Source organism: Podarcis muralis, chromosome 1 (genome assembly GCF_964188315.1).
Source record: "Podarcis muralis chromosome 1, rPodMur119.hap1.1, whole genome shotgun sequence".
NCBI classification, from domain to species: domain Eukaryota; kingdom Metazoa; phylum Chordata; class Lepidosauria; order Squamata; family Lacertidae; genus Podarcis; species Podarcis muralis.
In genome coordinates, this window is record NC_135655.1 from 7,139,798 (window position 1) to 7,147,618 (window position 7,821).

The following is a 7,821-nucleotide window of genomic DNA, read 5'->3' on the forward strand; positions in this document are numbered from 1 at the left end:
TTACTGGAATATTTATAATGGGGCTTACTCACAAATTACTGTAATCCGAGTTGGGAATCCGGAGCGTGCCAAATCCAGTTTGGTTGAACCCACGTTCAGTCCAGACCCGGGAGCAGCAAAGAGAGTTTTGCTGCTTTCTATAGGGTTTGCTACTTTTTAGCTTTTCAGAACGACCTTGTCGAAAGAGCCATTTCTAAATCTGTCCTCAGATCCAACCCGTTGCCTCTCCCCTACCCCGCATTAAGACCCAACACGAAAACTTTGCCCGCGCGCCCATCCTTTGGTGGCTGAAGTCGATGGGATTTTTGCGCAGCCCCGGAGCGCATAGGATTGCAGCCAAAAGGAAACTCCCGCAGATGGGAGAGCAAGGAGTCCTTTCTGAAGGGATCTTGAGCCTGCAATCCTAAAGCGCGCAGCTTCTCTGAGGCTTATTTCAAGAGCAAACGCAACACAGGATCCTGCTGTAAGTGCGCTTAGAACTGAGGTCTAAAGTTTGCGCGGAGCGCTGGTGTGAAAAATGTCGATACACGCAGTCGCTTGTCTGGACGTTTCAGGGGACTGATGTTATATTTACTCCGGCAAAGGTGGGGAAATGTTTTTTTTTAAATATATATATATATTTGGCTTAAGAAGGCACATTGCTTTTGCCCAGTGGAGCGATCTCAGTGTGTCGGTGCCGTTGGGCGAATGTAGGATACCATTCCCCGTTGCTTGTTGATTGAAAATGCCCTGTGCATTTAAAGCACGCGCAGCGCGATCCTAAGCAGGTTTGAATGCAAGAGCAAAACAAAACAAAACTCTGAAGCAAGCTCCCACCCACCCCCGCCCATTGCCGGCAGAACAGTCTTTTATCATTTACACTGCCCTAGGAAAGAGCTCCGTTGAACCCAGTGGGATTTACTTCACAGTAAAGCCGGGCGCGAGGGATCGGTGCCCTCCCTGCCTTGGGCTCCAAAAGAACCCTCTAGATGTCTCCCCAACCTGACTCCAGAGTTTGATGTACCCTCCTGCGGGGGGGGGGGAGATAGCCTTTAGGGTCTGGGATGAATTTTGAGGGGAAAGAGCAAATTTATCCCCGCCTTGAGCTATACTTCACTCAAGGGGTGGGGGGTGGGGAGGAAAGAAAGAAAGAAAGAAAGAAAGAAAGAAAGAAAGAAAGAAAGAAAGAAAGAAAGAAAGAAAGAAAGAAAGAAAGAAAGAAAGAGAGAGAGAGAGAGAGAAATAGAACGAGACAATAAAAGGACCCTGCTAACCTTTTCTTGTCTGGGGGGGTAGGAATTGACCATATGCTTAAAATGAGTGGACGTGGATTGCAGAGTGCGGGGGGGGGGTGCATCGCTTCCCCGAGGGCTCAGGTAGGATCTTCCCTGCGTCCCCCCGACGGCTGACACCGACGTATCTGCATTAGGGTTAATGCCCCCCCCCCCCCGCCCAGCCCTTATTAATTGACTCCGTGTTTGGCTAAAGTCTGTAATCTTCTCCTCCGCCGCACCATTAAAAACAGGTTGCCTTTTTCAATTAAGAGCTGCCTTCAGCCCCACAGTCAATTCTCCTAATGACAATACATTATATTTTCACTGTTCTCTCTCCCCCCCCCCAACCCCCAACTACACGCACAACCCCCAACTCCGAAAGAATGGGAAATCCTACGTTTTCATTAGACGTGATTAGCGAGAAAGTCCAAGAGGGAGGGAGATGTTTTTTTTAAAAAAGGGGGGGGTTCTTCTTGTGTATTATTATTAAACCACCACGCTTTTAAATAAATTGGGATTTCGTACAGAAAGCCGGAGGGGCGGGGAGGCTGGCCGTTGTGGCTCGCTTCAGATTAAATGCAGAATATTGCATTGCATCTATTGCACAGCGATGGTCATTTAACCGACCTGATCGGATCCGGTGTTGGGGGTGAAGTGCGAGGGAATTGGACGATAGAATGATTATGATTTTTTTTTAACCAACTTCCCTCCACTCTTAGCTGCAATTATTCGGGTAAACTTAAAAAAAAAAAAAAATCCCTCCCTTCTCCTTCCCCAAACCCCAATTTAGTTCGCATACATTAAAAGCGCGGAGATCAAGTTTTGAAACGGCCTCTCACTTTTGGAGAATGCTCAGCTTTGGAGAACAAATAAACCGGTTTAATCGGGCAGAAACGCGGGATAAATGGGGAGAGCGATCTAGATTTACACATTAGGGGTTCGGTGATTGTTGTTGTTTTGATTTTCGCTCAACCACTCCAGGTTGAAGCATTTTGGGGAGAAAGTCCGTTTTTGGCCGACTTCGCCGGCATCCTGAACTCCCTTCCCAGTCTTGCGGTTTTGGAAGCCGCGGACTCTGCGTGACGGCAAAGGGGGGAAAACTCCTGAAAGTCGAGGCATTTCTTCGCATGGGATTTAAGGAGCTTCGAAAGAAATCTAAGCATTCCTCTTTGCTTTCTTTTCCATTTTCAGGTCTTGAAGGATAGAAGGAACATATGTTGGAAAGAGTTTTAGCTTTTCCCCGGGAGCCGGCATTGTAAATATTTAATTCAAAATTCACCTCTCGACTTTTACGAGTCAGATATTATTTTCGACGGGGTGGGAGAGAGTTTCAAATAATTTACATTTGTTGGTAGTTGGGAGAGGATTTGGAAATGGGCAAGAGGTCAGCTCGGAATAGCAGCCCGGATGGAAAAGGTGAAGAAAAAATAAAACCTCTCTTCTGGCCAAAAAAAAGAAAAAGGGAAAATTAATTAGATAGATATAGAAATTCATTTTGTTTTGGGGTTGTTGCAAACAGCTCTCCCTCCTTCGTTTACTTCTATAAAATAGTGTTTTGTTAGATTAAAAATAAAAAGAAAACTAAACTGAACAGTCCCCTAATGCTATCAAGCAGAGGCTACAAAAAAGTTTTGCCCCCCCCCCCAATTTAGTTTTCTGTTTCCCTCCGATTAAACTCTTCCTCATCGACATTATATGGCATCGATTCTCCAAATAAATGATGGGTTGTAATTTTAAAAATAAAAATAAATCCAAGGATAGTGAGAGAAAGTTTTTTTTGGGGGGGGGCGTTTGGGGGAGACGCGCCTTATAAAGAAACTTTTCTTAGACGTGGAAATAAAGGTTCTGTTTTGGCGGGGAGGGGGAGGTTACAAACGAAAAAGATTAGAGATTGTCTCGAACTGCTTTAAAAGCCTCTCTGGGGTAGCCTTTTCTTCTTCCTCACAGCCTCCCCCCCCACCCCCCTCTCGCTTTGGGCTGGTTAGATCCTTCTCTCCCCTCCCCCCACCCGCTTCCTCTCCCTCTCTTTTCTATCAAGTTTGCCAACACACGCAAATATATTGGACTGTAATGGTTGTTTTATATGGAGACTGGATTATTGAAGGCGGTGGCTGCGCGGAGCCAGACGGGCAGAGGAATCAGGCGAGGCGGGGGTGGGTAAAATAAAATAGAGTAAGGGGAATTGCCGCCTCCGGCGCGCCCCTCCAAGTCCCGCGCGCAGCCTCCGCCCGATCCACATCTCACTTCAGAGGTGTGCAGCGGAAGGATGCGCTCAGCGGGGCGCGCTCCCGTCTCCAGCCAAAGGGGCTTCCTTAATTCGGTCCGAGCGGCGCCCGTCGAGGCACCAGGCAGATCCCAAGAGGAAGCAGGAGAATAGGATACAGCTGAGAACTTCGATCTGCTGTGCTTAGGATCTCGGGGTGTTTTAGGAGGGCTGAGGATTTGCCGGGTCGAGTTAAAAAACAAGGGTACTTGATGAGGAGCGCATGAGCGCACATCCCATCGCTTGAGCTGAGGGGGGTTGTGGGGGGGGGGTCAGCGGTGTGTGTGTGTGCCAGTCACTGCTTTGCCTCAGCTACTCCTCACAGGTTTTGCACACTCCCCTCCAGAGTGCCTGGAGCATCCGAGGCGCGCACGTGCTTCTGCGGGAAGACCTTTGCACCCTCGGCCAACGCAAAGCGATTTTCTGATATTAAAAGCGAAGCGAAAGATCGCGACAACTTTCACAGTTGCTTCGGAGTTCGCTGCTGAAGCGCTAGGAGCAGGCGCTCCGGAAAAGAGACGGTGTGAATCTAAATAATGCCTCTAGTCTTGTCTACACATATGTGCTTAGGGAAGAGGAAATCCGTGCAAATCTGGACATCATCTTTGGCACACTGAATTCAAACACTCAAACACACACACACTGACCCCATTCACCCACCTCCACCATTTTCCCTGCAGAAGATAGCAATAATAATAATAATAATAATAATAATAATAATAATAAACAAAAACAAAATTAGAACATTCGATGCGCGCTAAAGTTGGACTAGATCTCCTGGGAAATTGACTAGACGCCGCCTCCTCTCTCTCTCCACCACCTTAACCTCAATTTACTGTGGTCGGAAGGCAAGCCGAGAGAGTCAAGGGTTAAAAAGAAGAAGTGAGAAAATCTCTGCTCATCTTCAAAGAAAGTTTGGGGAGAGTTTGGGAGGACGAGGCGCGGAGCGAGGCTCTGAACCGCGGAAGGGAAACCTGGTCGAGATGCCTTTCGGAGGAGGGTGCGCTCAGAAAGGGGTCTGGGGTGGTGGAAACGGCTCCTGTGGCTGGGGGGGGGGGCGGAATGTGGTGGCGGCTATGTGCTAGAGGTGCTGGCTTGAGAGCTACCTTCCTGCCCTCCTCCAAATAAACCCCCCCCCCTTTCTACTGGACCACTTTTTCCTTCGCCAATATGAGCAGCACTTGACAGGTTAAGTCAGTTAAACTTCCAATAAAAGAAAACAAAGACCGGGGCATCATTTGGAGGAGCGCTGAAAAGTCCAAACCGGGTGGGGCTGGGTAAGATGGGATGGGGGGGGGGTAGGGAGAAAGAGAGAGGGTGGGGGGAGGAATCTGGATCTTAAAACAGAGACTCGCAAAAGTAACTTACTGCGCGCTAGGAGTGAGCTTTTCTCTCGCTTCCTAGAAGGAGCTGGAACAGCCAAGTTTCCACGGCGCCTTATCTCGAGCTGATCCCGGCTTTGGGGCTGTAAAGATTCCCAACTGGACCAGGAAAAAAAATAGAGAAACTTGCGGAGAAAGGAGGAGGAAACGCTGGCTTTTTCTTCCCCCACTAAAACAAAAAAAAAGCGCGACCCACTTTTTTTTCCAGATGAGGAAGACCTGCGCCCCCCCCACCCCACCCTTTCACCTAACTTTTCCATCAGTTGCAAAAAAAAAAGCCTTGCCGGCACCAGGCGCTGATCTCCCCAAACCCTGTGCAGATTCTATTCCACACACTAAAAAGTCCCCCCTCGCTTCCCCCTTCTCCCCCCTTTTCCGATCCAATCTTTCCCTTTTCCTTTCCTCTCTCCTGCACTCCTTAATTTATTTATTTTTTGTAAGAGTCGTCTGGGCATCCGTATAGCTAAGCCTAAAGGAAAGGGCTGAAATTCTCTTTTGATAAAGCAGTGTTCTCTCGGCGACCCGGTTTTAAAACCTAAATCTATATTCAAATCTGGCTGAAGGTGTGTTCTGGGATTTATGAAAGCCTCTTAAAGGGGTAAATTTACCAAACCGTGACAAAATCACGGCGATCTTGCTTTTTTAGACATCTGAAGTGGATGGAGAATTTTAAAGAGCGAGGGAGAGCGGGCTGTTTATTTAAGGCGCCCAACACACAGCAGCCAGTGCCCATTTCTGGCCAGTTGATTTTATTAATGGCCGCGAGATTATGCCAAAGTTATTGGACCAGGGGGCAAAGGGGGCAAAGCAGCGGAGGGGAGAGGGGGGCGGAGAGGGAGAAAAGAGAGACTGGGAGCAGGGAGAAGGCAGGGAGAGCGTCGATTCTCCCGAGCTGGCCAGCTCGCTCTGAACACAAGCGACAGGAGAAGACCGAGCCAGTTCCAAAAAGCAGGTCCATTTCAGAAGCGCATCTTCGACCCCCGAAAACGGCTCATTACCAGGCTGGGGATAATGCTCTCCCACACTAGCGAGGCGAAGTGGGAGCCTTCTCTAATTCCCTGCTTGGTTTGTTCATTGTCCAGATCTTCTTCCCAGTCCTCTTCCCCAACTCCCAAAATTCCCCGCTGTCCGCTAACCTGCCCAAACTTTGTCCTGAGGTTCGCACGATTTGGATAGTGTTGTGTTGTCTTGTGTTTTGGTTTGTTTGTTTGTTTAAATCCCATTTTGGTTTCAACAGAGCAGGCATTCCTTTCCAGGAAGAGCCTGGGAATAGGATGGAGTGTTTGTTGTAAGTAGGATTGGGGCGCAGGGGTGCAATCCGGTCAGGGCTGCGGCGGAGGAGTCCGGAGAAGGAGAGGGGGCGGGCGCCCATATGCCAGGGTTGTTCTACCATAATGTACATTGCCATCTAAAGAGCGGGGGGGGGGGCACGCAGGGCCCCCACCCCACCCACAATAAGACCATTAAGTCCAGAGTCTAAAATTACCTAACTGCTGCACCGGTGTCGAAGGTCTTACACATACACAGCAGCAACGCACACGCGCACGTATTTGCAAAGAACTGTCGAGGGATGGTTGTGGATAAGAATTCTTTGCTGGCTCGTTAAAAGGAGTTCTGTGGGGGCGACAAGGGTGGCGAGAGAAGGACTGGAGGCTTTTTATCTCCTCTCTGCTTGAACAGGGCCCCGCGGAACTCAAAAGTAGGAGGCAGCCAGACCCACACACACCAGCTTCTGAGTCCTTTCCAGATTTCCCCAGCCACCACAGGGCGACAACTCTTTAACACAATCGAGAGAGGGTGTCCGGATTGTCTCCTTCCAGACTGCTCCCTGTGTACAGCCAGGCCACCTCGCCCCCATCGGAAAGGACAATGTTGGGTAGAAAGGAATAAAGTTGAAATAAACCCACCACCAACAAAAATAAAATAAAATAAGAAATAGAAATGGGTTTCCAAAGGCAATCCAGCCGGAGATTGTTGGAGAGGAGGGAGAGGAAAGTCATGGGTTGAAAATCGTTGGCTGGGATGCTTTGCAATAATTCGTTAATTGCAGTGGGAAACGCATTTGATTGCAACACATCCCCCGTCGGAAAGCGACATAAAGAGGCGATTTAAATTGGAAGGACATCAATAGCGCAAAATGCCACATTCCACTAGCGTGACAGAGACCGAAAAGTTTTAATAATAATAATAATAATGATAATAATAATAATAATAATAATAATAATAATAATAATAATAATAATTTCTCGCGTGCAAATATGCACACCCTGTTGATGAGACATTCGGTTTGCTAGCTTCAGGATCGCCCGCAAAACCGACGGCGGCTGTCCAAGGGGGAGCAGCCAAATTATTTTGCGCAGCGCCGAGCATACATCGGTGAGGCAGTTGGAGGAGATCGCCCCTGTTCCCCAGCCCTGACGCGAAGCGGTTTGTGACGAAAAAATTTCAGTTTAATCTGATTCCGTTTCATCCTGTTCCAGCGGCATATTGGATGGGAAGGCCGGGCTTTCGAAGGCCTTTAAAAATAAAATAAATCGTACTGCTTTGCTACCCGGCTCCAGACTTCGGAATGCGGCGGGCGATCTTCCGCTTTCGCTTGGTGGACTTTTTCAAGAAGGTCCACCGGGGGAGGGGGACACCCACTCCCACCCCCCTCCCCCAAATAATGTGAACAGTTCCTGGACAGTTCCTTGCAAAGTAGAGATATGTGTCTGCGTGGGAATTGAGAGGAGGAGGATCATAGAATCATAGAGTTGGAAGGGACCCCAAAGGTCATCCATTCCAACCCCATGCAATGCAGGAATCTCAGCTCAAGCATCCATGACTGATGGCCACCCGACCTCTGCTTAGAAACCTCCAAGGAAGGAGAGTCCGCCACGGTATTCCAGGTGTAGTCCAACTAAGGCAGAATAGAGTGGTACTA

At 48.7% G+C, this 7,821-nt stretch overlaps 1 long non-coding RNA gene across 2 annotated transcripts in view; it reads right to left on the reverse strand.

The window, feature by feature from the left end:
* The window catches only part of LOC114597452 (uncharacterized), an 85,965-nt gene extending 80,824 nt beyond the window's left edge, over positions 1–5,141 (reverse strand). For both annotated transcript variants that reach the window (XR_013390564.1, XR_003706835.2), the window contains exon 1: positions 4,885–5,141. This is a non-coding gene — a long non-coding RNA (uncharacterized LOC114597452). The remainder of the gene's footprint in view (positions 1–4,884) is intronic.
* Between the last annotated feature and the right edge of the window lie 2,680 nt (positions 5,142–7,821).